The sequence below is a fragment of the Pseudonaja textilis genome, chromosome 3, assembly GCF_049901715.1.
Source record: "Pseudonaja textilis isolate UNSWEBS1 chromosome 3, rPseTex1.2, whole genome shotgun sequence".
Taxonomy (NCBI): domain Eukaryota; kingdom Metazoa; phylum Chordata; class Lepidosauria; order Squamata; family Elapidae; genus Pseudonaja; species Pseudonaja textilis.
In genome coordinates this window covers 195,307,309-195,331,378 of record NC_141992.1, presented here as the reverse complement: position 1 = coordinate 195,331,378, position 24,070 = coordinate 195,307,309, and the positions used below count along the sequence as shown (strand labels likewise).

Below are 24,070 nucleotides of genomic sequence, written 5' to 3'. Positions count from 1 at the left end.
TAATTACATATCAGTGATAAACCCTGGCAATCAATCCACTTCAAGTTGTGCTGACCGTAATGTAAACAGTCACTTTGCGGTGATTAAGGAAAAAACGCTTCAGTTTGCATATTTGTGGCCAGCCTCGGAGCAAGGGGAAAATCTTTCTGCCCTCTTGTTTCGGACTAGGAAGTAGGCGTTTGAGATGCAGGCACAGTGAACTGCTGACTTGCACGTTTGAAGAGCATAACCGTGTGACAGTTGGGTGGTTCTTAGGTCTAAAATGTGTTTTTGAGACTTTCAAAACGGTTGTTATAGCCCTATATATATATATATTTTAATGGAGTCTGTGAAATCTGCCTTTCATTTTACCAGGGATATTCATCATTTGGGTCTTACGATAAAGCCAGAGGGCATATTTTTTTTTATTTGTTTATATCCCGCCTTTATTGTTTTTACCAATAACTCAAGGCACTGAACATGTCCAACACACTATCTTCGTCCTGTTTTTCCCACAACAACCACCCTGTGAGGTAGGCTGGCTGAGGGTGGTGGGGGAACTGGCTCAAAGTCACCCAGCTGGCTTTCATGGCTAAGGCGAAACTAGAAGTCACAATCTCCTGGTCATTGGCTCAGAATCACCTAGGCAGGTTTCACGCTTAAGGCAAGACTAGAACTCACAGCCTCCTGGTGATACATCTGAAGTCACCCAGCTGGCTTTCCTGACTAAGGCAGGACTAGAACTCACCGTCTCCTAGTGATTGGCCCAAAGGTCACCCAGACAGATTTCATACCCAGACTAGCACTTGTTGTCTCCTGGTGATTGGACCCAAATCACCTGGCTGGTTTTCATGCCTAAAGCAGGACTAGAACTCCAAGCCTCCTGGTGGATTGGACTCATGCCTAAAGCAGGACTAGAACTCACAGCCTCCTGGTGGATTGGACTTGAGCCACCTAGCTGGTTTGCATGCCGAAAGCAGGACTAGAACTCACAGCCTCCTGGTGGATTGGACTTGAGCCACCTAGCTGGTTTGCATGCCGAAAGCAGGACTAGAACTCACAGCCTCCTGGTGGATTGGACTTGAGCCACCTAGCTGGTTTGCATGCCGAAAGCAGGACTAGAACTCACAGCCTCCTGGTGGATTGGACTCATGCCTAAAGCAGGACTAGAACTCACAGCCTCCTGGTGGATTGGACTTGAGCCACCTAGCTGGTTTGCATGCCTAAAGCAGGACTAGAACTCACAGCCTCCTGGTGGATTGGACTTGAGCCACCTAGCTGGTTTGCATGCCTAAAGCAGGACTAGAACTCACAGCCTCCTGGTGGATTGGACTTGAGCCACCTAGCTGATTTGCATGCCTAAAGCAGGACTAGAACTCACAGCCTCCTGGTAATACGTCCAAAGTCACCCAGCTTTCATGACTAAGTCAGGACTAGAACTCGCCGTCTCCTGCTGATTGACCCCAAATCACCCTGCTGGCTTTTATGGCTGAGGCAGGACTAGAACTCGCTGCCTCCCACTTCCTAGCCTGTTGCCTTAACCACGAGACCAAACTGAGTTCTTTTTTTTTTCTTTTTCTCATGGGTCTAAATTTTGCAGAGGTCGGGAGTGTGGGCAAATCGTATCTAAGGCAGCGCTTCGATGACCTTGAAGCTGACCTTTGAGAAACACAAATTGTTTTTGTCTACCTCTCCCTACAATTCTATCCCTGCTTGTTAGCATCCCATCCATTTCTTGCTCTCTCGGAGGCGCTACGGACAAGGATTCCAGCACCAGAATGAGTAAGAGCCCAAGGATGCCCAGAAGTACAGAACAACGAGTTGGAAGAGACCTCGGAAGTCTTCTTTGGGGCACCAGAGACGGAAAAAAGTCCCGTCCCCCCATAACGTAGCGGAGGAGGCATGATTTTCGCATGCTTCCTGCAGATGAGGCTTAAAGGGCTTGTTTGCGAGGCCCAGTTCCTGGCGTGCCACGAACCGGTACCGGTCCACGATCTTGAGGGTGGGGGGAACCCTTCTTCTAATCCAACCTCCCCCTGCTCGAGCAAGGGATCAGACTTGAGCTATAGCCTCTGCAAATCTCTCTTCCTTACCTGCCCTTCGTGGGCAACACCGAAATTTGGTGGTGGTGGGGGATTTTAGATTCCACCCAACGCGAGGGATGCCCATCTCGGGAACCGCCTGTAACTGAGAATTGTAAACAACCCCAGACCTTATGCAAGCATCCGCTGCTTAAAATGGCTTGCTGGAAGACCGTCGGCGACGGCAGTCTGTATCACATTCCGTCACCTGGTTGAGGCACCCCTGCTAAGATTTATTGGGTGGGGGGAAACGGGCCGGATATCTCACCGGTGCAGGTGGGTGAACGTTGGCTTTGCAAGTGAAAGAAGAAACATGAAGTTCTACAACATGCAGAGGGGGAAGCTGTCTTCTTAGCTCTGTAAGCAGCGGCTTCTTAAGTGTTTTGGTGTGTTAGCTACTTGCAGAGCGAGGCATGGTTTTGTTTGCTGCAATTAGAAAGGTGAGTTTTGAGGGTGGTGCTTGTTTTTTGTTTTTGTCTTTCCAGTAAGGTGGGATATATACCCAGGGCTGCCGTGCTTTTAAAAATGAATTTAAATGCTTTCGTAATGGCCACTTCGGAACCAATTTCCCTTTAAGAACAGGCTGGGGATTTTAAAAGGGAAATCTGGTTTTTGGGGGCCATTGAGTGCTTTGCAGCGAAGATGAAAGTTTTATGGTCTCCAGAATCGCTGCTTTTCGCTGGGGAGAACTGCCAAAAAAGATGACAAGTTTCTGAGATTGAAATAAAAAGCACTTACCAGGGTAACATTAGCCTACTCTTGTCTCGAAAAATCAACAGGGGTTAGGGTTAGGGTTGGGGGGGAGAGTTATCCCAAGTGCATTTTTTAATCCAGTGGGCCTTAATCTTTTGTTTTGATTGTGTGTGTGTGTCTGTCTGTCTGTCTCCTTGTTTGCAAAAGGTGAACAGGTGAGCTCTTTGCAACGCGGCGAAACATGAGAAAAAGTACTCTATTAGACAATAGTTATTCCATGCATACGTAGGACTGAGAGAGTTTCTGGTGGTGTTATGTCAAAAATTGCCTGTTATTATATGCAAGTAAATGGTTGCTCAGTGCACACGGCTTGTTCTCGCCAGCATTTGTTCCGTGAGCAAAGTTACAACGGCCCTGAAAAACAGCGACTTGTTATGACAGTTTTTCACCCTTACAACCCCTTGCGGGGGGTCCCCCCGTGGACACGTGATAAAAATTCAGAGGCTTTGGCAATCAAAGTTGTCAGGGCTCCATGCACCCCTATTCAAGTCACAAGTCTCCAGCCGCATCTCTCAGACTAAAAAAGATTGATTGATTAGGAGCTGACATGTCAGCATTGCACGTCTGAGTTTCCTAGTTGCAGCTGACTCTGACACACCATTCATTTCCCCCTTGACCTTGGTCTTCCCCCCCACACCCCCTGGATATATATTCTCTAATTAGACACATCCGTAGCCAAGAGTCATCAATCATGCTCTCCAGTAATAAAATTTTGGTGGTCCACAGAGAAATGTCACCCCAAAGCAATGAATCCAGGCTGCGCGGGAGCAGAAGGCTGGGCTATCCACATGACCTATGGGAACACAAGGCTTGCGTTGTTTGCATTGCGAACAACACGAGGTAGTGAGTGGAGTCGGGGAAGGGCGGAGGGTGGAGGAAACTTGCCCCACGCACCTGGCCTGCTTCTTTCCGCTACTTTCTTCAGCTTCTGGCTGCACGCGAGGAAAGCAGCAAAAGTCTCCCCCCACCCACCCACCCACAAACTCTGCCAGAAATGAGTCTTTGGGACCCTGCAAGGCATCCTGCTCCGAGAGGCTGCAAAGACTCATTTCTGGCAGAGTTTTGGGGGAGAGAAAGAAAGACTTTTGCTGCTTTCCTTGCATGAAGCCAAAAGTCTCTCTCTCTCTCTCTCTCTCTCTCTCCCCCTCCCTCCCTCCCAGCCCCCCTTGAGCTGGAGATGATATCCTGTGATCCCAAATAAAGAACGGTCGATCGGTAGGAAACCAGGGTGGGGAATTTTCCTGCAGACTTTTTGGGGGATTTTCCCAGGGTCTCTGGTCCGCGGGATTTAAAATTATGAGTTTGGTGGTCCCTGAGGTCCAAAAGGTTGGCGACCCCTGATCTACGGCCGATCATTTGATTGTTGTATATACACACACTGAGAGCTTATGCACCGGGGATAAATTTCTTGTTTGAGACAGATTCCAATAAAGGCCAATAAAGAATATGCTACCAGGGAGTCCTTGACTTACAGCGGTTCCTTTAGTGACCGTTCAAAGCTACAACATCACTGAAAAAAGGAACTTAGGACCACTTTTCACACTTACGACCTTTGCAGAATCCCCACTGTCACCTGATCAAAAAATTCAGGCACTTGGCCACTGACTCACCCTTATGACGGTTGCAGAGTCCTGGGGTCACATGATCCCCTTTTGCAGCACCACCTGACAAGCAAAGTCAATGGGGAAGCCAGAGTCACTTAACCGAGTGTCTAACTTAATGGCAGTAATTCAACTTCACAACTGCAGCGTAAAACGGGGAAAAATTTAATGAAAGCTTCACTTAGCAACAGATATTTTGGGCTCAGTTGTGGTCATAAGTCAAGGACTACCTGTATTCTATTCTATTGACAGCTGGCACAACTTATGACCGTAATTCCAGACTCAATGACAGTGTCATGTCCTTGTTGGAGTCAGATTCTGAGGGGGAAATTGGAGGTCTTCTAGTCCAACCCCTGCCTAGGCAGGAAACCCTATACCACTGGACTAGACATACCCAGTTCCTGCAACCGTTCTTCATATGTTTTAGCCTCCACCGCCCTGATCATCTTTATTGCTCTTCTCTGAACTCTTTCTAGAGTCTCAACATATTTTTTGTATTGTGGTGACCAAAAGTGGATGCAGGATTCCAAGAGTGGCTTTACCAAGGCATTAAAAAATGGTATTAACACTTCACACGATCTTGATTCTATCCCTCTGTTGATGCAGCCTAGGATTGTGTTGGCTTTTTTGGCAGCTGCAGCACACGGCTGGCTCATATTGAAGTGATTTGTCCACTACGATTCCAGGATCCTTCTCACAGTTACTACTATTGAGCCAGGTACCACCTGTGAATTAGACAAAGTTGCAGGACCACATTTAAACAATATAATTCAGATTATCCATCTGCTAAATTTGGGGCTAACCCTACAGAGATTAATATCTAAATGACTGAGAAGTCCTTCGTAATTTTGTTAAAATCAATTTCAAGTTAAGACAGATTTCAGATCAGTTGAGTACCTGCTGTTTGAAAATATGAAGATGCAAGTTTTGAACTCATTTGAAGTCTCTATAACCTGGTTTCGTAGGTGATGGAGAGTTCTCATAAATTTTTTTTTTAAAAAAATCTTGGTGTGAGGCAGATCAACCAGCATAGAGATTTAAGTACACTGAATGTGAACCATTGTTTTGATGCTATTAAAATTAAATATTAAAACAATTCCAATGATTTAGAGCTCAAAATATGCTCCATGGGTCTGTCTTTTCTTGAGCTTGAGAAATTAATATCTAGGGTCAAAAATCCATATTTAAAATACTCAAAAACTCAGTGTTTAGTCATTGATTTTCCCATTTTTCAATGATTTCTGGATCTCCCACATGTTAAAGATGGAATGCCTTCATATGATCATATAAAAGAATGGAAAAATGAGGGTGTTGTGGGTTTGCGGGGGTAGATTAGAGACTTGGTTATTCACAGAAAACTTCATTCTGCTGAATATCAGTCAACAATCAATCACAAGTTGCAATTTTGTTAATAGACAATTTCTTCATGAAATGGTCAAGGATCATAGCACATTTAAATAATGATGCACATCCGCATCACTAAAAATCAAAGGAGCTTTTCAATATTATAGAAAAAAAATGTATCAGAAACAAGCTCTTTTGATAGTTGCAAAAATATATAAAATGGCAGAGCACAAGAAAGTAATTCACTTCATTTTTTTTTTTTTGTTAGAAGCCACATTTATAAAAAGCAAGCCACTGGAAAACTAAAGTGTGTGTTTTTTTGGATCAAAGGTATTTTAAAAAATGGGAAATAGAACTGGCTGAAAACTTAACACAGCAGCAAAGCAGGGGAAGGAAAATCCTTTCATTAAAGCTGGTTGATACAGTTAAAAAAAAATCAAGAACAGATGTTAAGCAAACTATATTTCCTAATTACTTCCATCTGTACGAACATCTTTTGGGGTAGAAGTTTTGATTATGAATATTTAAATTGTTTTATCTCCTATTAAGTTTACTAAACAGCAAAATACAGATGGAAGGGACCCCTGGAGGTCTTCTAGTCTAACCCCCTGCTCAGGCAGGAAACCCTATACTATTTGAGACAACTGGTCGTCCAATTTCTTCTTAAAAGCCTCCAGTGTTGGAACATTTACAACTTCTGGAAGCAAGTCATGCCACTGGTTAATTGTTCTGTCAGGAAATTTCTCCTTAATTCTAAGTTGCTTCTCTCCTTGATTCGTTTCCACCCTCCACCCATTACTTCTTATCCTGCCTTCCTGGTGCTTCGGAGAATATGAATGAATAGAGTGAACTGAAAGGGACCTTGGAGATCTTCTAGTCCAGCCCCCTGCTCAAGCAGGAGACCCTATACCATAGATAAGTGACTGTCTAGTCTCTTCTTAAAAACCTAACCCACTGTTAGGAAGTTTTCTCCTTAATTACAGGTTGCTTCTCTCTTTGACGAGTTCCCATTCACTGTTTCTCGTCTTCTCTTCCGGTGCTTTGGAAAATAAAGCATTCTTTGTGTCAGCCACTCAAATACTGGAACATTACTAGCATGTCATTCTTTTCATTAAACTAGAAAAATATAAATATACAGTAGTTCAGTATAACTTCTTTTTTTTGTAAAGGATACATGGTGAGCAATCTGTTTTCTCCTTTTTTGAGTTTGTATGTTTGCACCTCTACAACTGTCTGGTTCGGTTCTGCAACCCAACAAGACAGACATAGACTTCAGAAAGTAATTAGGATTGCAGAAAAAAAAAACCAATTACTACCAACCTGCCTTCCACGGAGAGGACCTGTATACTGCACAAGTCAAAAAGAGGGCTGTGAAAATATTTACAGATTCCTCACATCCCGGACATAAACTGTTTCAACTCCTACCCTCAAAACAATGCTATAGAGCACTGCACACCAGAACAACTAGACACAAGGACAGTTTTCCCCCAAAAGCCATCACTCTGCTAAGCAAATAATTCCCTTCACACTGTCCAACTATTTACAAAGTCTGCACTATTACTATTAATCTTCTCATCACTCCTTATCACCCATCCTCTCCCACTTGTGATTGTATGACTGTAACTTTGTGTCTTGTATCCTTACGATTTATGTTGACTGTTTCCTAGTATGATTTGATTGCTTATTGTACCCCATGACTATTATTAAATATTGTACCTGATAATTCTCGACTCTTGATGAATGTATTTTTTCTTTTATGTACACTGAGAGCATTTGCAGCAAGACAAATTCCTTGTATGTCCAATCACACTTGGCCAATAAAGAATTCTATTCTATTTCTATTCTATTTACACTGAGAGCATTTGCAGCAAGACAAATTCCTTGGGTGTCCAATCACACTTGGACAATAAAGAATTCTATTCTATTCTATATTTTCTTTTCTATATTTTCTTTTCTATTTTATATTGCTATATGTGTAATCATAAGTAATCCTTGACTCAAGGCCAACCATGTAGTGACCATTCAAAGTTGGGATTGATCCTCCCCAAATATACTTACGACCTGGTTCCAAAATTTCAATAGACACCCCCCTCCCCCCACAGTCACATAACCCCTCCCCTTCAGGTGTTCAGCAACAGCTGTTTACACCATCCCAAAATCTGATGGCCATTTTTGTTGTTTTTGCCAAAACCTGGCATTTCCTTTCTGGTTTGGGGCCAAAAATGCCCTATAGTGAACAATGCATTTACTTAATGATCATGGATTCACTTAACGGCCATGCTGATTTGCTCAATGATTGATGCAAAAAAAATGGTTATGAAGTCTGGTCAGTGACACGATGAGCCACTTTATGGCCCTGATGATTTACGGCTGTAATGGGCACATACCATTACGGTCACAAGTGGAGGACTACAGGTAGTCCGTGATTTAATGGCCACAGTGGAGCCCAAATCTTGCATTGCTGAGTAACACCGTTGTTAAGGGAGTTTTGCCCCCATTTTTCGACCTGTCTCGCCACAGTTGTTAAGTGAATCACTGCACTTGTTAATTAGGAAACTGTTGTAAAGTGAATTTGGCTTCCCATTGATTTTGCTTGTCAGAAGGTCGTCATAAATATCAGTCAATAGCCAGGTGCCTGAATTTTGATCACGTGACTACGGGGATGCTGCCATAGTCGTAAGTGTGAAAAATGGTCATGAGTTGCTTTTTTTCAGGCCCATCGTAAATGTCAACTGTCCAGTTGTGTTGAATCCAGAAGAAGGAACTCTTGGGACATTATTTTTACCAAGAGTATAAAAAGGTTTACTCAATAAACCACACTGACACAGAAGAAGCAAAACCAGCTCTGGGTTTCGCACGCAAAAGCAAACATCATTTATTCCCCATTTTTCCCTATGAGCCACTCCCAGTCCGTAACGTCCACGAATCGTTCCTGCCAAAGTCCAGTGAAGAGAAGGACCAGGGGAAACAGGGTAGCAGTCTTCCAATATTTGAGGGGCTGCCACAGAGAGGAGGAGGGGGTCAAACTATTTCCCAAAGCGCCTGAAGGCCAGACAAGGAATAATGGATGGAAACTGAACAAGGAGAGATTCAACCTGGAAATAAGGAAAAACTTTCCGACAGTGAGAACAATCAACCCATGGAACGGAAGTTGCCTTCAGAAGTTGTGGGAGCGCCTGTCAGGTGGTGCTCCATTCAGAATCCAAGAAAGAAATACTTAGACTCCATTAATTAGAGAAAAGGTATCTTTTACTGGAAGTCAAGTGGTAGCAACAAAAGAATTCTGAATCTGAGAAAATGGGCGCGTAAATCGCACATACAAAGTGATGGCAACGTTCCCACCCCCAATAGTTCAATTGGCTCATCCAATTAAAAGTTGTGTATAGCATCATGTGAGCATCTCCAGGTGGTGATGAGGCCTCTGTCCGTTGACCTTGACATATTTTGATAGAGTTGTGGATGCACATAGCATAGGATAGAAACCTAAGCAAGTACCTTTCCCCCAACTTATACAGTTTTGTTTTGTAACACCTCCAGCTCGCTTTCCATAACCATGTCCACCCTCCTCCCCTGTTACTTATGACAGCCGAAAGATGCAAAGCAAAGGAAGAAAATCTTGAAGGCTGACAGCGCCATCACTTGAGACTTTCAAGAAGAGATTGGACTGTTGTTTGTCAGAAATGGTGTCGGCTGTGATGGTGAACCTATGGCACACATGCCACAGGTGGCAGGCAGAGCCATTTGTGCCGACACGTGAGCCATAGGCAAACTTACTTCACTGTACATGTACATGGCTCACAGGTGATTTTGGGCCTGTTTGAGGCCTTTTTCGGCCTCCCAGAGGCTTGAGGAAAGGCTTTGCAGGCCGAAAAATAGGCCTGTTTCGTCACTTCCTATATTTCCGGAAATTCCGGAAGTGCCGAAATAGGCCCATGAAGGCTGCAGAAACTATCCTCAAGCCTCTGGGAGGCTGAACAAGGCCTCAAACGGGCTGAAAACCAGCTGGGAGGCACAGTGCAGGTAAGGGGGAGAAATTGCGCACACATGCACAGGGAGCATGGGGGCACGCACGCGCATTGCCTTCTGGGTGCTGACACAAGTGCGCACCCACACAATTTTTGGCACAGAAGCCCAAGCAGGTTAGCCACCATTGGTATAGGGTCTCCCACTTGGGCGGGGGGGCGGGGGGTGTAGGACTAGATGACCTATAAGGTCCCTTCCAACTCTGATTATCTGTTCATTTTGTTATGGGAAACAGCCAGCTACGCCGGGACATCTGCTCGGTGTGTCCTTGCGATGCCAGCAGTGTCCCATGGCAGCTGATGGATGCTTGAATATCAGGGGCATGGTGGCGCAGTGGTTAGAATGCAGTAAAAGGTAACGATTCCCCTCACACATCCATGCTAGTCATTTGCAGCTCTAGGGGGCGGTGCTCATCTCCATTACAAAGCCAAAGAGCCAATGCTTGTCTGAAGATGTCTCCGTGGTCATGTGACTGGCATGACTCATGAAACGTTACCTTCCCACCAAAGTGGTCCCTATTTTTCTACGTGCATTTTTTTTTTTTTTACATGAGTTCGAACAGCTAGGTTGGCAGAAGCCGGAACAAGGAACGGGAGCTCCGTTACGCGGCGCTATGGATTCGAACCGCTGAACTGCCGACGTTTTTGACCGACAAGCTCAACGTCTTAGCTACTGAGCCACCACAGTACGGCTAATTCTTCTGACTGTCAGTTATCTGCAGTTCAGCGGTTCGAGTCTCATCAGGCTCAAGGTTGACTCAGCCTTCTATCCTTCCGAGGTCGGTAAAATGACGACCCAGATTGTTGGGGGCAAGAGGCTGGCTCTGTAAACCACTTAGGGCTGTAAAAGCATTTTGAAGCAGTATATAAGTCTAAGTGCTATTGCCCTTCCTTCCTTCCTTCCTTCCTTCCTTCCTTCCTTCCTTCCTTACCAGTGCTTAGAATGCAGTATTTCAGGCTAACTGCCCACAGCCAGCAGTTCAATCCTGACTGGCTCAAGGTTGACTCAGCCTTCCATCCTTCCGAGTTCGGTAAAATGAGGACCCAGATTGTTGGGGGCAAGAGGCTGACTCTGTAAATCGCCTAGAGAGGGCTGTAAAAGCACTGTAAAGTGGTATAGAAGGCTAAGTGCTAATTGCTATTCTGCCACCCTTGCTTTCCATCCACCCACCATCCCTGTTATTATCAAGCTGCAAGCTTGGTGAAAGTGTGCGTCAGTCTTGACGGTAACTTTGAACGTCACTAAACTAACAGGTTATAAGTTGAGGACTACCTGTAACAGAATCTTGATAGCCAGACCTTCTCTTCCTTCCTCTCCCCATTATACCAAAACAGAGGTCTCCAAATATGGCAACTTTAAGACTTGTGGACTTCAACTCCCAGAATTCCTGAGCTAACATGACTGGAGGAGGAATTTTGGGAGTTGAAGTCCACAAGTCTTTAAGCTGTCAAGTTTGAAGACCCCTGTACTAAAAGGAATTGAAGTGGAGTCTGTCTAAATTTCTTTCTCTTAAATGGCCTTTGACAAAACACGTGGCTGAAACCACCTCTGTTGAGTTTCTCCAAGGTCATCGTCTCTCCGGCGAAACAGGCGTCGTTCTCGGAAGCTGTCATGCCAAGTCACCTTCAAGAGCAGCCCCGCAGAAAGCAAATGCCAATCAATCTGTGTGAGGGTTGACAAGACACGAGCCTCGGTCTTCAGCACCTTGGGGTGCAGCCGGCCAACCCACTTAAGATGGCCGCGAATGCAGGAAAATCCAGGTTGGGCGCTTCGATTCAAGAGCTCTAGAGCAGCCCTGGGCAACAGTGGCGACTATGACCTGTGGACTTCAACTCCCAGAATTCCTGAGCCAGCCATGCTTTTAAGAGGGGTGGACTTCAACCCCCAGAAGTCTGGCAGGGGAATTCTGGGAGTTGAAGTCCACCCCTCTTGCAGCATATGCTGGCAGGGGAATTCTGGGAATTGAAGTCCACCCACTTTGAAGCATTTGCTGGCAGGGGAATTCTGGGAATTGAAGTCTACCCCTTTTGAAGCATATGCTGGCAGGGAAATTCTGGGAGTTGAAATCCACAAGTCTTAAGTTGCCGAGTTTGGAGACTTCTGACCTAGAAGAGGCCATAGACTTGGCAGCCCGGAAAAATATCTTGCTCCAAGTGTGATTGTGGATTTGGGTTGTCTGCCCAGCATGGCCTTTTTGGTGTTTTTCTTGGCCCCCCCCCTGCGTGAGAAGAGAAATTTTACAACCCGACAGGGCTAAATTTCAGTCATCCCAAAATTGCTGGCGGCGTTTTGCTTGTGGTCGTTTCCCTCCATTCAAGTGGAAAGCAAAAGGCCGGCCAAGTGCACAAAGAGAACAAAAACCTCACTGGAGGATATTTCATTACTTGCCCATAAATTTTACACGCAAAGGATTCCTTTCATTTTATTCCCCAAAATTGATGTTTAGAGTTTGTTTCTTTCTTTTTTCTTCCGTACCTTCCCCCTCCCTCCCTTTTTTTTCTTTCTTCCCATCTTGTTTTTGTCTTCCTTCCTTTCTCTTTCCCATTCTTTCCTTTTTCTCCTTTCTGTCTTTTGTTCATTCTTTCCTTCCTCTCTCCTAATCCCTCTCTCCCTCCCTTCTCCCTCTCCCTTCCCCCTCCCTTCCTTTTTTCTTTCTTTCCCTCTTGTTTTTGTCTCTTCCTTTCTCTTTCCCATTCTTTCCTTTCTCTCCTTTCTGTCTTTGTTCATTCTTTCCTTCCTCCCTGTCCATTCCTTCCTTCCTTTTTGCTCTTTCTTTTCCTCTCTGCCCCACTTCCTTTTTCCTTTCTCTGTTTTTCTTCCTTCCTTCCTTCCTTCCTTCCTTCCTTCCTTCCTTCCTTCCTTCCTTCCTTCCTGTCCTTCCTTCCTTCCTTCCTTCCTTCCCTTCCTTCCTTCCTTCCTTCCTGTCCTTCCTTCCTTCCTTCCTTCCTTCCTTCCTGTCCTTCCTTCCTTCCTTCCTTCCTTCCTTCCTTCCTTCCTTCCTTCCTTCCTTCCTTCCTTCCTGTCCTTCCTTCCTTCCTTCCTTCCTTCCTTCCTTCCTTCCCTTCCTTCCTTCCTTCCTTCCTTCCTTCCTTCCTTCCTGCCCTTCCTTCCTTCCTTCCTTCCTTCCTTCCTTCCTTCCTTCCTTCCTTCCTTCCTTTCTTCCTTCCTTCCTTCCTTCTTCCCCCTATCAATTAATCCTCTGGGAGCTAAGCAAGTAAATCCCAAGAGGAAAATATCCCTCGTAATCAAGCATTTTATTCTGCTGACATCGATGCCTCGCGTTCAACATTCAGTATTTGTTTTTGGGCTCTTCTGCTTCCCGCAGTTGTCAGGCTGGGGAAGCACCTGAACTCAGCACCTGCGTACTTCAACAAAGGGTGTCCGATTTGCTTTCGGGCATCGGAGCGAAACCCTGGGTGCAGAGCAGTGGGTCCTTGTTTACAACACCCAGCCGCCCAGACCATCGGCCCCACTCCCTGCAGGTCCCTTCCTACAATCTGCTATTTGCCTGCCTGACTTTTATGTCGTCTTTGCCCCTTGCAATTCCTGTATTCGAGGGGGTGTTTTCCTCCAAATAATTTTCTTTGGAAATGGTGGGATCATCCTTACCTTCGGTGTGCAGGGGCTAACCCAAATTATCTTCGTACTCTAAAAGTCATCGTAGGGTTAAAAAAAAAATTTAAAAATGAAGCGATGGAGACAAATGAGGTTGGGGGGGGGTTTCCCTGCCTTTTGGGTGGGGTGTCGCCGTAAATTCAGAGTCATCCTTTTGGACAGGACAGCCTGGAGCTTTACAAACCATTTCTCTTCCTTCGTTTGCTTCGTGTTTTCTGACCATATAAATTCATGGACCAACATGCCATTTAGAGGGATTTAACCCGTAAGACTTGAAGCCATTATTCCTGACGGCTTCTCTCTTTAAAAAAAATATGGGATGAACTAAGTGAGATAGATGTATGTATGTACATATGTATGTATGCGTATATATATATATATATCCTTAAGTTTTCGCGGGTACTTACATGTATGGTATTCAGCTTTGTTTGGGTATTTTCCCACATCATTATAGTTGTGCTTTTAAAGTTGTAGCAACGTTTCGGCAGAATCTCATCTGCCATCATCAGGCTTCTGTATTGTGTTCATCTGTGAGTCAGACTTTCATAGCTGTTTCAGTTTTAAATTTGGGGCTAGCCTACTGCTGTGCCAGAATTGTTTTTTCTTCATCCTGATTGGTTGGGAGTCTTGGTCTGTGTTTATTGGTCTTGGAGTTTGCTGTGTTCTGCTTGATTGGTGTTTCTAATATCTTCTGTCTGTTTTGTGTCTTTTTTTGTCTTGATTGGCTGGCAACATTGTGTTCCTGTATTGGAGGCTTTTAGTGCAGCTTGGCTCCAAGTAAATGGACGGCTAGGAAGCTAGGTTTCATCTGGGTGCCTGGTTGGGGTGTGTTTGAGCTGGAGGTATCAGGGGGGATCTGTTTGTGCCCAGGTGTTTGCCTGGCTTGTGGTGTGGAGATTTTTTTGTTTGTGAGTGCAGGCTTCCAAATAATTGACAGTTTGGTGGAGTCATCTCTTCTATTCATGCTTTCAGGTCTTTTTTCAATCTCTATGGCTTCTCTGATGATTCTGTGGCTGGGGTTTTCTATAGTGGCTAAGGTTTTGGTGCCATTGAAGTCGATGCTATGACCTGTGGCTTTCATGTGTTGGACTAGTGAGGAAGTGTGTTCCAGCTTTTTTACTGCATTTTTGTGTTCATCCAGGCGGGTACTTATTCTTCTATTGGTCTGTCCAATGTATGTGGCAGGGCATGATGCACAGGGGGCTATATATATAAAATATATATATACATACATATATACATATAAATATAAATATAAATATATATATATATTTCCCCCAAAATAAGACTCTTATATTTTTTTGCCACCGAAAAAGGCACCAGGTCTTATTTTCGGGTGATGCTATCCACTGATGAACCTTACCTGCACACATCGCTCCTGCCCTCCTTTTTACTGTCAGAGGCCTTCAGGAATTTCTTCTGTGGCTCGCAAGGCTTTCCTGAAGGCGTCTGCAGCCGATAACAGAGCTCTGGATTGATTTATTATCAGCTACAGAGGCCTCCAGGAAAGCTTTGCCAGCCTTGCCGGCTGCAGAAGACATGGGCTGGCAAGGCAGGTGTTGGGGTGTGCGAGGCCTGGCTACACCTGTCCAAAGGTAAGTAGTAGGGCAGCTCCACCCCCACCATCCCCACCCTAGCTTAATTTTTACCTGTGCACTCTGGAGTGGGTGGGATCTTAATTAGGGCTTATTTTGGGGGTAGGGCTTATATTGGGCACCCGTGTCAAAATCAAGCTAGGTCTTACTTTCAGGGTAAGTCATATTTTCAGGGAAATGGTATCTATCTTTGACAGAAAGCTTGGGCTTAATTGTGGTCATAAGTCGAGGACTACCTGTATATCTTTCACCTGTAGGTTTTCCAGTGCAAGTTTTCACCTCCCGCCTACCACTTTGTACCTGTGTGTCTGGTTTTTCCTGCCTGGCTTCAGAACCTGCTATTTTTTTTACCGCTGAACAACTCTTTGTTGGATCAGGTCCAATTTTGAAGTCAACCCTGATCCTTTGTACTGAGGGTTGATACAGTATGATCTCCAGATGAAGATTGTGCTGGAATTTGGACTCTTTCCTGCAAGACGCTTACAAAATTACGGCTCTCTTTTGGCTGACTTGCAGCTTCAGCAGGTGCCTCAACTTTTGAAATATCCTTAACCCTAATCCTTCTTTTTCTTTTGAAAACGTTTCGCTTCTTCTCCAAGAAGCTTCTTCAGCTCTGACTGGATGGTGGGGAATGGAAAGGTTTTTACCAGTGGTGGGATTCAAAAAATTTTTTACTACCGGTTCTGTGGGCATGGCTTGGTGGGTGTGGCAGGGGAAGGATAGTGTAAAATCCCCATTCCCTCCCCACCCTACTAACCTGCTTTCCAGCTCTGTTCTCCTGTGCAGGGCAACCAGAGAAGACCCAGCCGATCAGCTGGGACTCGGGAGGCGGAGAATAGATGGGGGCGGGCCCAGTCAGAGGTAGCATTTGCCGGTTCTCTGAACCACTTAAAATTTCTGCTACCAGTTCTCTAGAACTGGTCAGAACCTGCTGAATACCACCTCTGGTTTATACTCTTTGCAGACAAAGCTGGTCATTTGCATCCTTTTCAGAGGGTTGTTGAGGCCACTTGGAGGTTTATCTGCGACCTCTAAAAGGATGCAAATGAACAGCTTTGTCTGCAAAAGGGTATAAATCCTTCCATTCCCTGCCATCCAGTCAGAGTTGAAGCTTCTGGGATGAGGAGCGAAACGTCTTCAAAGAAAAACCAAAAGAAAGTCCAGTCGCTTCTTGAAAAAGCACCTTTAGGACAACCATGGCCTGGATGACAGAAAATCTCCACAAATATATTTTCACTAAAACGGAAAGCAAAGGAGCTGAATTCTGGTAGAATTCCACAAGTCCAGTAGATGTTGATGTAAAAGCTTACCCCCCCCTCCAAAAAAAAAAACCTGGATTCTTTGCTTTGCCTTTTACCCACTAAGGCTTATAAATATTTTAGTATTGACAGCCTTCTTGGCACCGCTCCGGATACACAAGGTGTAGCCCTGCCAAGATTCCAGCAGGTTAACTTGTTCCGTTACATTTCTGCTTTTTCCTGGATGGTTTTCTAAGATTGTCCTGTTTTGTGCATTTTATGTTTGAGACCAGGGATTCTTTTAAAGGTTGTGTGCCTGGAAACTGTCCATGAGTCTTGTGGGATTGTGGTAGGATGCAGAGCAATAAATAAATAGCACACAAATCTTAGATCTTCTTCGCTGGGGCCATTTAAGCTCATTGGTGATTAACGTTCTTAAAGCAGCGTTGCTCAAACTTGGCCACTTTAAGATATTCAACTCCCAGAATTCCCCAGCCAGAAGGCTTTAAGATGTATGGACTTCAACTCCCAGAATTCCCCAGCCAGAAGGCTTTAAGATATGTGGGCTTCAACTCCCAGAAGTCTAGCCGGGGAATTCTGGGAGTTGAAGCCCAGACGTCTTAAAGTATTCTGGCTGGGGAATTTTGTAATATAAAGTCCACATGTTTTAAAGAATGCTGGCTGAGGAATTCTGGGAGTTGAAGTCCAACTTTAAAGCATTCTGGCTGGGGAATTCTGGGAGTTGAAGTCCAGATATCTTAAAGCATTCTGGCTGGGTAATTTTGTAATATAAAGTCCACATGTTTTAAAGCATGCTAGCTGAGGAATTCTGGATGTTGAAGTCCACACTTCAAAGCATTCTGGCTGGGGGAATTCTGGGAGTTGAAGCCCAGACGTCTTAGGCTGGCTAGGGAATTCTGGGAAATGAAGTCCACAAGTCAAAGCATGCTGGCTGGGGAATTCTGGGAGATGAAGTCCACCCATCTTAGAGCATGCTGGCTGGGTAGTTTTGGAATATAAAATCCCCATGTCTTAAAAAATGCTGGCTGAGGAATTCTGGGAGTTGAAGTCCACCCTTCTTAAAGCTGCCACAGAGAGGAGGAAGGAGTCAAGCTATTTTCTAAAGCACCTGTAGGCCAGACTAGGAACAATGGATGGAAACTGAACAAGGAGAGATTCAATCTAGAAATAAGGAGACATTTTCAGACAGTGATAACAATCAACCCAGTTGCCTTTGGAAGTTGCGGGAGCTTCATCACTGGAAGCTTTCAAGGAGAGACTGGACTGCCATTGGTCAGAAATGGTGTAGGGTCTCCCGCTTGGGTGCGCGTGGGGGTTGGACTAGATGACCTACAAGGTCCCTTCCAACTCTGATTATCTGTTTATCTGTTAAAGCAGGCTGGCTGGGAATTCTGGGTGTTGAAATCTACCCGTCTTAAAGTGGCAAAACACTTCCCCAAAGAGGTTCCCTCTTCTCTACTCAGTGCCGCCTGACCCAGCCGAGAGGTTCCGGAAACCACCCAACTCTTAGCCGATATTGAGTGCCGATCCCGATACTTTTTTTTTTTTTTGCAAGGCAGAGCTACTAACCCTTCCGCTTCTAGTCCCTAAGGTTCCACTCACTATCGTCTCAAAACCCCACCTGCCACCCTTCCTGCTCTTCAGTTCTTTTGCTTCGAGAAAGAGGGCTCTGCTGCACAAAGGCTGTTTTAAAAGACGGCTGCCCGCCTCGGCTTACATTTCCTGGTTCGAGTTGCAGTTTAAACCCAGAGTAGTTAGGTCACAGGCAGTGGTTGCTTGCTTTTTTAATTAGCAGGCGGTTAATAGCCTTACCTGGAGGCTGATTACACCAACCGATGTCCCGTTTTCTGTTTTGTTTTGTTTTTTCCTAGCAGCTTACAGCCAACAAGGCAATAGGTTATTTCAAAGACAAATGGAATTTTTAGCCTTCATGGCCGAAGCCTTGCCATTGTCTCTTGCAATTTTGCCTTCCTTCTTTCTCCGGCTTCTCGCTCTTTCCTTCTAGGGTAGACCTGGCAAGACGCGCCCCCAGCCTCCTTCGGCCTTCTGATGCAAGCACAGGCCATTTGCACACAAGGATGGCTTGGCGGTGGTGGGAAATATTGAAAGGGCGAAGGGAGTAGGCTTTCGTTTTAGAAAGGCCAAGGAAAACTCTGGGGTTTTTTTTTTTGCTTTTTGTTTTGCCTTGGATTTTAGCTGATGGGTCTCTTGCCTCGCCCCTTTTCAGAAGAAGGGAGGCTTAAGTCACTGAGTGCCTTATTCCAGCAAACCAGCTTTGTAATTAAGTCCTGAAAAATAAATGACCTTGTTGGTTCTCTTGCCAGTCGGTTTACCCCACCCCAGCCCCAAGCCCTTACCACCATCACAAACTGACAAATTGCAGTGTTACCATGTAAGAAATGAGCATTTGGGGAGGGAGGGAGGGAAAATGGATGGATGAATGGATGGATGGATGGATGGAAGGGAAGGAAGGAAGGAAGGAAGGAAGGAAGGAAGGAAGGAAGGAAGGAAGGAAGGAAGGAGAAAAAAGGAAGGAAGGAAGGAGAAAAAGGAAGAAGGAAAGAAAAAGAATCAGAAAGGAAAGAAAGAAGGGAGGGAGGGAGGAAAAGAAAAAGAAAGGAAGGAAGAAAGGAAAAAAGAAAAAGGGAAGAAAGGAAAGGAAGGAATGAAAAAAAAGAAGGGAGGAGAAAAAGGAAGAAGGAAAGAAAGAAAGGAAAGAAAGAGGGAGGGAGGAAAAGAAGAAGGAAGGAAGAGGAAAAGGAAAGGAAGGAAAGGAAGGAATGATAAAAGAAAAGGAAGGAAGGAGAAAAGGGAAGAAGGAAAGAAAGAGCAAGGAAAGAAAGAAGGGAGGAAGAAAGGAAGAGAAAAAGGAAAGGAAGGAATGAAAAAGAAAAGGAAGGAAGGAGAAAAAGGAAGAAGGAAAGAAAGAAAGGAAAGAAAGAGGGAGGGAGGAAAAGAAAAGGGAGGAAGGAAGAGGAAAAGGAAAGGAAGGAAAGGAAGGAATGAAAAAGAAAAGGAAGGAAGGAGAAAAGGGAAGAAGGGAAGAGAGCAAGGAAAGAAAGAAGGGAGAAAGGAAGGAAGGAAGAGAAGAAGGAAGGGAAGGGCAAAAAGAAGAAAAAGGAAGGGAATGAAGGAAAAGGCAAGAAAGAGGGAAGGGGGAGAAAGAGAGAAGGGAGAGAAAGAAAGAAAAGAGAAAGAAAAAGGGAGGGAGGAGGAGAGGAGAAGGATGGAAGAAGGAAAGGAAGGAATGAAAGAATAGAAGGAGATACTGTGTAAAATAAGGTTCAATCACTCCTCTCCTGGGCTTCCTTCCCCCTTGCAGAAAATCAAGAAAAGGACACTGACACAGCCTGAGTTTCTAGCTTTAAATGCAAAACTCCTATGTGCCCTTCCCTACTTATGACCAGCCTCCATACACGCAGTCCTCAACTTACGACCATAACTGAGCCCAACATTTTTGTTGCTGAGTGAAACTTTTGTTAAATGATTTTTGGGGGGATCCCATTTTATGACTTTTCTTGCCAGCATTGTTAAGTGAATCGCCGCGGTTGTTAAGTTAGTAATATGATTGTTAAGTGAATCTGGCTTCCCCCTGGACTTTGCTAGGTCGCCAAAAAGGGGATCACATGACACACACACACACACACACACACACACACACACACATGGGATGCAGCCAACGTCATAACTATGAGTCGGTTGCCAAGGGTCTGCATTTTGATTAGGCGACCATGGGGAATGCTGCAGCGGTCGTTAAGTGTGAAAACTGGTTCCGAGTCACTTTTTTTTTCCAGGGACGTCATAACTTTGGAACAGTCACTAAGTGAACTGTTGTAAGTCAAGGACCACCTGTACTTGGCCCAGCGACTGATTCCCCCATCGTTGTGTTAAATTTATATTCAACACACTAGAATAGAGTAGAAAATAGAATAGAATAGGAATAGAACAGAAAATAGAATAGGAATAGAATAGAATAGAAAATAGAATAGGGATAGAATAGAATAGAAAATAGAATAGAATAGAAAATAGAATAGGAATAGGATAGAAAATAAAATAGAAAATAGAGCAGGAGTAGAATAGAATAGAGTTAGAATAGAACAGAACAGAATTGAATTATTGGCCAAGTGTGATTGGACATACAAGGAATTTGTCTTGATGCGTATGCATAAAGTGTACATAAAAGAAAAAAAGTGTATTCGTCAAGAATCATAAGATACAACAGTGATATTCATAGGGTACTAAATAAGCAATCAAAATCATATTAGGAAACAATAAAAGCAATATAAGTTGTAAAGATAAAAACATGGATATAGCCATAAGTGGGAAGAGATAGGTACTAATAAGGATGGGAAGAATAATAGTAATACAATTTTAGTAGTTAATTTGACAGTGTTGAGGGAAGTGATGGCGTTCGGGGGAAAAACCGTCCTTGTGTCTAGTTGTTCTGGTGTGCAGTGCTCTATAGCGTCGTTTTGAGGGAAGGAGTTGAGACAGTTTATGTCCGGGATGTGAGGAGTCTGTAAATATTTTCACAGCCCTCTTTTTGACTCATGCAGTATACAGATCCTCGATGGAAGGCAGGTTGGTAGTAATTGTTTTTTCTGCAGTCCTAATTACTTTTTGAAGTCTCTGTCAGTCCTGTTGGGTTGCAGAACCAAACCAGACGGTTATAGAGGTGCAGATGACAGACTCCGTAATTCCTCTGGAGAACTGGATCAGCAGCTCCTTGGGCAGTTTGAGCTTTCTGAGTTGGCGCAGAAAGAACGTTCTTTGTTGTGCTTTTTTGGATGACATTTTTGATGTTAGGTGTCCATTTTAGGTCATGTGATAAGTTTGTCGCGAAAGCCGACGTTTTGTGAAGGCCCCCGGATTGGGGCTGAAAGGCAAAAGTGGAAGCAGTTGGCTCCGTCCCATATTTGGAGAGACGGGGTTGCTCCAATAGACTGGTTTCACTGGGGGGGAAATCACTGGATTTCCCCATCTTTTGTTCCGATGCTTGGGGGGATGGAACCTCAATGCGCAGGAAGAAAACAACCATCGAAAACGAGGTTAGGATGGAAGATTCTAGCCAGCTTCTTCAAAGAGAAGCGCTTGGTAGCAGCAGATCTAGTCAGGATCTTGAGAGATCTGTTCTGCAGAACGTCATGGAACAGGGGTCTCCAACCTGGGCCACCGGTTGGGAATTCCAGCTTGGGAATTCTGGGAATTGAAGTCTACCAGGCTTCCACTTGCCAAGATTGGAGGCACCTGTCATGGAAGATCTGTTCTGCAGAACATCATCCTCTTGGCTGCCTTTGGGCAGAGCTGAGAAATGTTCCTTGGCTTACTTTCAGCGAGGCGTCCAAGAGCTTCAGTATGTTTACCAGCGAAGAGACAGCTGCGCGTCTCTGATGTTGGCCGGGACAGTGACTCAGCAGTGGAGAAATTGTGATGTCTTGCCTGATCTGTAGACAAACAGCCTCTTTCTGCAACTTTCAATTTCCTGGTGATTTTTTTTTTAAACAACATTATTATCTTTCATTCATTAAATATGAAACTCTGTCAACAAATATAATTGACTGGTGCTGGTGGTTGATGTGGGTTTCTTCCAGCATCCTAGGTATCAGCCAAATTATTATTATTATGGTGGTTAATCTTTGGGGATTCACAGCCTTTGGGGCTGGTTGGTAGCTCAACATCTCGAGTACTAACCAAGGACCTAGGAACCGTAAGGTAGCATTGGAGGATATAAGCTGTTCCAAGTAGGGTGTTTTTTTGTTGAATCAGGGTATTCAAGTCTGATAAATTCAGAATTCCCAAATAGCAAGGTAGCCCTTTAGGTATTGCTCAGAGATGATTAGGGGACTGGAGGCTAAAATATACGGAGAACGGTTGAAGGAACTGGGTATGTGTTGTCTAACAAAGAGAAGAACTAGGGATGATATGATCACAACATTCCAGTATTTGAGGGGCTGCCACAAAGAAGAGGGGTTCAACTTATTTTCCAAAGTACCTGAAGGCAGGACAAGAAACTATGGATAGAAACTAATCAAGGAGAGAAGCAACCTGGAATTAAGGAGAAACTTCCCAATAGTGTGAACAAGAACTCAGTGGCACAGCTTGTCTTCAGAAGTTATGGGTGCTTCCTCACTGGAGGTTTTGTCTGAAATGTTATAGGGTCTCCTAGTGCAGTAGGGGGTTGGACTAGAAGACCTCTGAAGTCCCTCCCAGCTCTTTTTTGATTGATTGACAAGAAGCAATGGGTGGAAGCTTGTCGAAGACAGACCCAACCTAGAAATAAGCAGAATTTTTCCGACGGAGCAATGTCTAAGGAGATTCTCAATCATATCCAGGTCATGGTTGTCTCAAAGGTGTTTCCACACACCCCTCTAAAGGCAACCGAACTAAAGAAGCTTCATGGGTGAGAAGAGAAACATTTAAAAAAGAAAGAACAAAAAAGAGACGTCTAGTTGGAAAAAGCACCTTTGGGACAGTAAGAACAATTAATCAGTGGAAGGATTTCCCTCCAGAAGTTGTGGAAGCTTTCAAAACTAGACTGGACAACCATTTGACCAGGATGGTATAAGTTCTCCTACTTGAGCAGGGGTTAGACTAGAAGACCGCTGAGGTCCCTCCCAAACTCATACGTTTCTAAATAGGAGTTGCAGGAAGGATAAAAGGAAACCCTGTTCCACACATCTTCCGTTGACAACTTTGGAAGATCTGGCTATAAGTCTTCAGTTTTATTCTTTCTCTCATTTTTGGTCCCATTCGCAGGTTTAGAGACAAAACCATCCGGTTCAATTCTTTGCTATCTTGGCATCTTCCAGGAGTTGGACTACAAGCCCCATCACCTGCTGGCAGGATGATGGGAGCTACAATTCTAGCCCATTTCAACACCATCAGGACAAGAATGAAAAAAAAAGGCTAAGATTGATTTTCCTACAGAATACTGTAAAACAGGAATGTCCAACTATCGCCATTTTTAAGACCTGTGGACTTCGACTCCCAGAATTCTATGCTGACTGGGGAATTCTGGGAGTCGAAGTCCACGGGTCTTAAAAGTTGATACCATTGCCAAATACTACCATACAACTTTACCACCTCATAAATAATTTTTATGGACCAGAACTAAGTTACTAAGCAAATCAGGTTTGCGAAGAAACACATCCTGAATGCGAAATGTATGTCATTTGAGTTCTTCTCTATATATGTTGAGGGGTTCTGTGTTGTGCATGATTTAGAAAAAAGAAATAATAATCTGTTCCTGTTTTGTTTTTGGTTTGTTTTGGTTTTTTTTTTTTTTTTTTTTTGTTCGATGCTTCCTCATTCTCCGTAGAGAATGTCAGGTTCAAAAATTCCCCGGTTTCAACTCCATTGTTAACTCCTGATTAACTTACAAGCTGCCTCAGGAGATGTCCATCTTTTTTGACTTACAACCATCCATTCAAAAAAATTACAAGGGCAGGGGAAAAAAATACTTTTGACCTTCCCCCGTCCCACACACACACATACACCAATGATTGTTGCAGTATCTCCGTGGTCATGTGATCAAAATTTGGATGCTCGGCAACTGGCATGTATTGTGTTTTCCCCAAAATAAGACCCTGTCTTACTGGGTTTTTATTTTTTTTGCCACCCCCCCCCCAAAAAGGCACTAGGGCTTATTTTGGGGGGATCACATTGACTGACTAACCTCACTTGTGTGCGTCGCCTCCAGCCTCCTTTTCACTGTCAGAGGCCTTCAAGAACTTCTTCTGTGCTGAAGGCCTCTGCGATGGATAACAGAGTTCTAGATCAGTCTGGGGCTTTGTTCTCAGCTACAGGGACTTATAAGGAGA

At 44.4% G+C, this 24,070-nt stretch overlaps 1 protein-coding gene and 1 long non-coding RNA gene across 3 annotated transcripts in view; both read left to right on the top strand.

Moving 5' to 3' along the window:
* LOC148126482 (uncharacterized) overlaps positions 1 to 24,070 on the top strand; it is a 456,824-nt gene that overhangs the window by 356,660 nt on the left and 76,094 nt on the right. The gene's annotated exons all lie outside the window — the stretch shown is intronic.
* SLC45A4 (solute carrier family 45 member 4) overlaps positions 1 to 24,070 on the top strand; it is a 98,942-nt gene that overhangs the window by 4,699 nt on the left and 70,173 nt on the right. The window contains exon 1 of one of the 2 annotated variants that reach the window (XM_087931800.1): positions 2,460 to 2,500. The exons of the other annotated variant lie outside the window; for it this stretch is intronic. The gene's annotated coding sequence lies outside the window, so the exon portion shown is untranslated. Of the gene's footprint in view, positions 1 to 2,459; positions 2,501 to 24,070 lie in introns of those variants that run through there. 2 annotated transcript variants of the gene reach the window in all.